Raw genomic sequence first — 7,678 nt, 5'->3', positions numbered from 1 at the left:
CAAGCAGATACGCGGTATTATGACCCTGCCACAGGAAAAATATGGTCATAGCTCATGGTTGACGAAAAGAAATTGAAGAACAAAAGAAATTGAAATATTGAAAGAAACTTAAAATTTCGAAAAGGAAATGAATTTGGCATGAATTATATTGCATAATTGAAATTGATTTCGAATTGATGAACTCCATATGCTTATTTTCTATAAATGATTATTTACTTATATGCCTAATGAAATCTGTTGAGAAGTGATCGTTGCTTACTGGACTGTCTAGCTCATTACCTCTTATTTTACTGTTTTTACAGATGTTGAGGAATTAAGATGATACAAGATATGAATAGAAGAGTGATCAGAAGCAGAATCTTCGTACTTTTATTTTAGGTTGAAAGGCTTATTGAATTTGATGCAAAGCCTTTGAATTGTTATTGAATTTATTGAGATATTAAAGAAAAAAAAAAATTAGATCATTATATTTTAGATTTTAATTGTTGACTAATTATTCCGCTGTTGTTTTAGGATAGTATGATAAGATGCCTTGCATGCTTATGGGAAGAGTTTTCTATGAGTATGCGGTGGTTGCCATGACCCTCGATTCAAAATCTCGAATCGGGGCATGACACGCACACCACCTTCCCACTTCCGCTCATCCTTTTCTGCTCTCCACTCGCTCGCCCTCGTTCCCACTGTTCGGTGTTTGGATGGACATTGAGAAGGGCGGAGGCGGGTGTATAAATAGAGAAAGGAGCCAGAAATGGAGCACCAGCAAGGCACCGGGCGCCCTCTCGCTATCGCTCTCCACTGGGGGGGTTCGGGTCGTACCTTTCGCGCGAAAGAAAGATTGAATATTTTTTTCGCGCAATTGCTTACAACCGTATAGCTGTGCATATCATCTGCCAAGTGGTGGGTTTGACAGCAAAACGTCAGCAATTGCGACAGACCGTTGGATGCTGAACGCAAATGGGAAAAAAAATGAAATTACAAAGAGCTGAAACGTAAGCAATTGCGACAGCATTCGAAGCAAATTGCGTTTGATGATGGCTGTAAAGATACCGACAGACCGTTGGACGCTGAACGCAAATAGGGGAAAAAAAAAAAATTACAAAGAGCTGAAACGTAAGCAATTGCGACAGCATTCGAAGCAAATAGCGTTTGATGATGGCTGTGAAGATACAGTCAATGAAAAAGCCGGGGAAATAAAATTGACATTGAGCGCTCCATCCGATTACATTAGAGCACATAGCCATCACCTTTTTAATATATATTTAAATATTTATAATTTTATTTTTTTATTTAAAATTTTAAATGATAAAAATATTTCTCATATTTTAAAAAAATTATGATATTCTATGATCACATCCTACAGTTAGTTAAAAAATTATAAAATTTTTAAATGATAAAAATACTCCTTTATTTCATATGACATTATAGGTCAAATTATGAATAGAGTCATAATTTGAGTGTAGGATGTCATAATATGATCACAGGATATTATAATTTTTTTAAAAAAATATTTTTATTATTCAAAATTTTAAATAAAAAAATGAAACATGGAGCGATACATTTTTTCTATGCCACATGCAATGTATAAAGAAATACTCTATAATTATTTAAAATTTTAAATAAAAAAAATGAAATATAGAATGATATATTTTTTCTACGCTACATGCAGTGTATAAAAAATTACTCTATAGATGGATGCTTACTCTAGGGTCAAGATGGATGCTTGTCAAATTCTGCATCCGCGTGGCAAACTAATGCTAGGTCACATACTGATCACGTCAGGTAAAATACTGGATACGGATGAGCAAAGCTTATTCAAATATTTGCCAACTTGAATCAAATTTATTGATTAAAATATAAAAATATTAAATTATTTCAATAGCTAATGCAATTCAACCTGTATAAATAATTTACTAACACAAAATCAGCTTAAGATTTTATCAGATCAATAAAATATTCCGGCATCTAAATATATACGCTTTTCAAGAAAAGAAATTCCAATCTTCAAAAGATTTTAGGGTGACATCATCCGTATTTTCAGGGATACGTAAATCACTTTCCAAATGGAACGATCCCGAATCTCATGATCCGTATTTTCGGATCAACCAACCAATCTATTAATTGAATAAATCGGATTCCTAATCTGTTTCATACTTGAATCAAATCGACCCATTATGATCTGGTATTGGTCCTTACTTGATCCCTACGATGATTCGTTTGCCACCAGCAACAGCAGAATGGCAAGCACACATCAAAACTGACGCCTTGGCTCAAAGCGTATATTAAAATATTGTATACCATTTGCTGTCGCAATTGCTTGCGTTTTGTCATCCATCCGTCTGGGAAAGCGTCTGATGCCATCTTCCTTTTCGGGCTTCTTCCTCTATATATATATACGCGGGCCTCCGACCTTCTCCAGAGACATCCAAATACCGAATAGCGGGAGCGAGATCGAGCGAGAAGAGAGAAACATGAGTGGGAGAGGGAAGGTGGTGTGCGTGACCGGTGCGTCCGGCTTCATTGCTTCCTGGCTCGTCAAGCTTCTCCTCCAGCGCGGATACACCGTGCACGCCACCGTCCGGGATCTTGGTCCGTCTCACTGTAATTTTGATGAATTTTTTGTGATTAAATTATACTGACCCTTCTGGAGGTTTGGGGTCGATATAGACTTCTATCCAACGTTCAGAAAATATAAGATAATCTCCTATCGTTATCTTTCCTTTATAAGCCTCCCTCGGTAGCCTAATTGGATCTTAAATATCTTATGTTCTCTATTGTTATTTTTTTATTCATTTTATTTTTAAAATTTTCAAATTTGAAATTTTTATGTTTAATTAAATTATTATCAAATATTGAACTTGTGATAGTGATTAGAACTCATCCAAAGGAGCATGTTTATTAAAATCCAAGATATTTGTATATAATTTATCATATTTGGACTTTCAGATGGGCTATGCTTGGTTATGGTCATATATTCCAGTAGGCATGAATAGCCATGTAACATGATTGAGCTCTCAAAACTAGGGGCAGCAATCGGATCAGATAGCATTAGATACAGATTAAATCGAACGGAGGTTTGGTCAAAAATTCATCAACCTAAATCTGATCTATTTATTAAATAGGTCAAATATTCAAATTTGAACCCAATCTGTTTATCAAATAAGTCATCCGATATAATTTATATAATCTATTTATTAAACAAGCCAAATCATATTAAATGGGTTAAACAAGTTAATCAGATTATATTAAATAGGTTAAATAAATTTTAAATATATTAAATAGATTTTAAATTGATCAAATGGATCAGATTTTAACTCCACCCAATTATTAGATGGGTTAAAATGGGTTAAATGAGTCAAAATTTAAACCTAAACCTAATCTATTTAATAAAAAGGTTCAAATGGGTTGATCCATTTGCGACCTAAATCCATTTTTATCAAATCCAAACCTATTTAAAGTTGATTATTCGCAAGTCAAGTTGACGAGTTGAGTCATAAAATTTTCCCCTTACTCGAAACCCCAAACTCATAAATTATACACACATATTTGGGATTTTATAAGCATATATACTCCTTTGGATAAGTTTTAATCATTATCACAAGTCCGATAATTGGAAAAATTTGGTTAAACATAAATATTTGAAGTTTGCGAAAAATTCAAACAACAATGGAATAAAAGAAGCAATAAGAATAAAGAATATAAGATATTTTAAGACTCAACTATGATAGAGAGTGATGATGTTAGCAAGACTTAGCTTATTTAATAGAAAATAATGATAGGGGTTATATGTTATGCACATAGCAAAAATTAAATAATGGAATGTATATTTCTGAAAATATTATGTGGGAATCTATAATTATCTCAAACCTCAAGGATGTCAACATAATTTATTCTTTTTTTTTTAGGGGTTGACAATAGCTATTTTGTATCCCGCTTTTCCTCTTTCCTCTTTAGGAGTTACACATAAGAAGTGATGGGATGCTCCAATTAGTGTTATACAGCATGACACCTATTCTCATTTCATTGATTATTTTGAATAATTATGCTTATTATGATTCATCTCTTTCCGTGCTAAGATTTGTTGAATAGTCCTTAGCCTAATTGCCTGTTTACATTAGCTTATAGCCTTTAAGCCATGATTATGGTTGGATGGATCTTTTACCTTGTGTTTAAGCCTCAAATTAAGGGGTTTTAATTGATTTTTAAGTTTTAATGATTGTTATATATGATTTTTTCTTTGATATATTTTTCCCATTAATCACTATTTGACTCATTGTGCTAACATTAGTTATTCACATTTTTGACTTATTTTGTAGTATTTGCATGAAAGATATTTGCAACTCATTATGTAAACATTGACTAATCATATTCTTAACTCTCTCCAGTATAAGTTTAAAGTTATTTGCAGCATTTGAATGTTGTTGGGCTTCTTATAAGAATGATCTTTTTTTTTTTTTTCAGTTGAGGTAGATTGAGGATGATGTTGATTCTAGTTAAAAATTTATAAATTTGAAGAAGAGCTTCTGCTTTTCACTTAAATAATAACATATTTTGCTATGTGATGTTTCTTTTAGTCTTTCCTCTAAATCCGCCTCTATTTGACTGACGCATGGAACATGAATCCTAAATTTTTGTATTCTTTGTTTTGGATATTTCTTTTTGTTCTACCACTTTTGTCTGAATATCTCTTTCTATTATTTTTTTTAATGTATTAGGGAGAAAAGGGTGATGTTCTGATCATCATCAATTTTTTTTGCAAAATTCATTGATTGATCTATATCAAGCATTCATGCCACCACTTGACTTATAATACAACATTAGCTAGATTTGAAATTTTGTAGAAAATTGATTTTTGCCTCTCATCTTATAATCTTTTATGTCATGTTTATTAGCTGATTCGAAGAAAACCGAGCATTTATGTGCCTTGGAAGGAGCTAATGAAAGACTACACCTATTTAAAGCAAACTTGTTGGAAGAGGGCTCTTTTGATTCAGTAGTCAAGGGGTGCGAGGGTGTATTTCATACAGCATCTCCTTGCTATGGAAATGCCATAGATCCACAGGTTCATATGGTTATCTGTTATAGAATATTATTATTATTCCATAGGTTTAATTTTTGTCACCAATATATTGTTTAGATTGTTCCTAACTTACTGGTCTTATAGAACAAAAATAGTATCATCATAACTTCATGATTTTTTTTAAACAATATTTGTTGGTATTGAGCAACCATTGGAGTAAATGCAATCTTTATGTGAAGTTACAATTGAGACGCAATCTCATATATGCACTTAATACAAGTATTTTAAGACTTAGTTGGATCAGCCGGGTCTACTTGTTTGATTGACCACCTACTAGCTATGGTGGGTTAAGTTAAAATCTGTATTGAGCTAATATCCATTCGATCTAATTAATAAACTAAACAGCTCAACTATTTGAACCACCCAAGTCAGCAACTCATTTGACTCGAATTAGGCCATGGAGAAAAATTACAACCCTCTATTTCCCTAAAGCTCAATTTGATGATCTCTCCTCTTCTTCTTGATTGAGGAAATGAGAGCAAAAGTTCACTAATTACTGTATAGAACTGATGGTCCTCTTTGTTGTTCTTCTTTCATTGACTAAGGTGTTTCCACTATGGAGGTTGAGATGATGGGAGAAAGAGCTAGTTGAGGTAACTCAACTGAAAGGATGGGATGTCGCATCAAAACTGAGATAAGGAAGTGAGGAGGTCAAAGGAGAGAGGTTGAAGCGTCAACCTTAGAGTTTTAACAATGAGGCCAATTGGTTTGGGGGGGGGTAGGGAAGGGAGCATGGCAATAGTACAATAGGAGATCATGATAGTGTTGAGTATGATAAGACAACATTTGAGTAATTTAAGATGGTAGTTGGCACCAAGCATGGCTAGGGGAGCAATAGAGGATTGGAGAGGTTACGTTTAAAGAAGTGAAGGGCAAAGGGCTCAAATAGCTGAGGAATGGATAGTTTGTTATCTCTCATTGAACCTTTGTTCCACCATGGTTGAACCTGTGGCCTACGACCACAACCTAGAATGGGCATCTAGGTCACCAGGTTCAAAGCACTATTTAATAATACTAAATATTCTTTAATATCATGGTTTACATGATCGGTTCGGCACTCATACTGGTGCCATGCTAGTACAATATTAGTACGAGTGAGTTCGAGTACGTTTAATAATACAGATAGAGTGCTACTGGTACACTATGCTTGATATTGGACAGTGTGGCCGATATGGCAAAGTTGCTTGATATGACATGGTTAATAGATGAAACATTCATTGTATAATATGCACAGTAGTTTTCCAACAATATCACAATATCAACAAACATAGGTATGTTCAAAATTATAGATCCATGCTCCAGCATTTGGAAAGTTAGATGCCATAAGATAGCAAAGCAATCTACACCTTACGAGGTAAAATAATGATATTATTTATTAGCAGTTATATTTCACTTATAAGTTATCAAGTTAAAATACCATTTAAACCTTGATAATATTTTAATCTTCTCGTGGTACTCATATGGTATATTTACATTGTATGCCTTGATCCATATTAAATGTTAGATTATTAATTGTACAATATCTGATACTAAGTCACTTGGGCATCTACATAAGCTCTCAAGCTTGGGCTAGTCTATTGTCTAGGATTGCCTCAACTAAGGAACCCTATATGTGAAGATATCTAAACTCCCTAGTACAATTCTAATTGGTAATTACTAATTTTTCCTCAACCCAACTATGACCAACAGACACTAATCATATGACTATTCTAAAGATATTAAGGAATCCAGAGCTATAACTATTGATGGACTTCTAAAATCACTAAAAAAACTAAGGGAAGAAAAGAGAAGAAAGATGCACTCATTATTGGGTTGCATCTCATTATATACAAACTGATCCTAAGTTTTGGGCATGTGTTACTCATTTTCATTTTTTATATTTTTTTATTATGCATTTGAGTCTAGATTTTTTGCATGTTTGCAACTTAGATCCAAATATATGCACAATATTGTGATGCGCAATAAATGAGCCTTGTCATATAATCCATATAGTTCTTACATATATGGATTATACCTGGTGTCTTTATTCACTCGATGCTGCTTTCATATATGGCCACTTTTTCCCATTGGATAATAAGATCCAGCAGAGATTAACTTTTTTGCCTGTGTGCTGCAATGTTGTGTTTCTAACTCCATATTTCATGCTTATTGCAACAAGTTTTCTTCTCTTTCGTATGTGTGTTATAGTATCTTACCATACACAATCTTTTACCTTCTTTTCTTGGTTTTTGTCCATGTGTCTTCATGATATTCTTTATTTTGCTATCCAAATGATGGCACATTATAACTTTTTTAACAGCTTTGCCTTTTGATCTTACCTTTAGGCAGAGTTAATTGACCCAGCAGTGAAAGGGACACTCAATTTCTCAGTTCCTGCGTCAAAACTCCTTCTATTAAAAGGGTGGTTGTGACATCATCCACGGTTGCTGTTGAATATAATGGAAGACCACGAACACCTGATGTTGTAGTTGATGAGACATGGTTTTCAAGTGCAGAGTTTTGTAAGCAGGCAAAGGTATGATCTAATACTTTACGCATGTCGCCCCCTTTCCTTAGAATACACATCATCTTTCAGTGTTCATTTTTCTGTTTGAATCATAC

The 7,678-nt window shown here is 33.6% G+C and overlaps 1 pseudogene; it reads left to right on the top strand.

Annotated features, from left to right (window-relative positions):
- Window positions 1-2,396: 2,396 nt before the first annotated feature.
- Window positions 2,397-7,598, top strand: LOC140857848 (phenylacetaldehyde reductase-like; annotated as a pseudogene).
- The last annotated feature ends 80 nt before the right edge of the window (window positions 7,599-7,678 follow it).

This window comes from Elaeis guineensis, chromosome 5 (assembly GCF_000442705.2).
Source record: "Elaeis guineensis isolate ETL-2024a chromosome 5, EG11, whole genome shotgun sequence".
NCBI classification, from domain to species: Eukaryota; Viridiplantae; Streptophyta; class Magnoliopsida; order Arecales; family Arecaceae; genus Elaeis; species Elaeis guineensis.
This window is presented reverse-complemented; position numbering and strand designations above follow the sequence as displayed.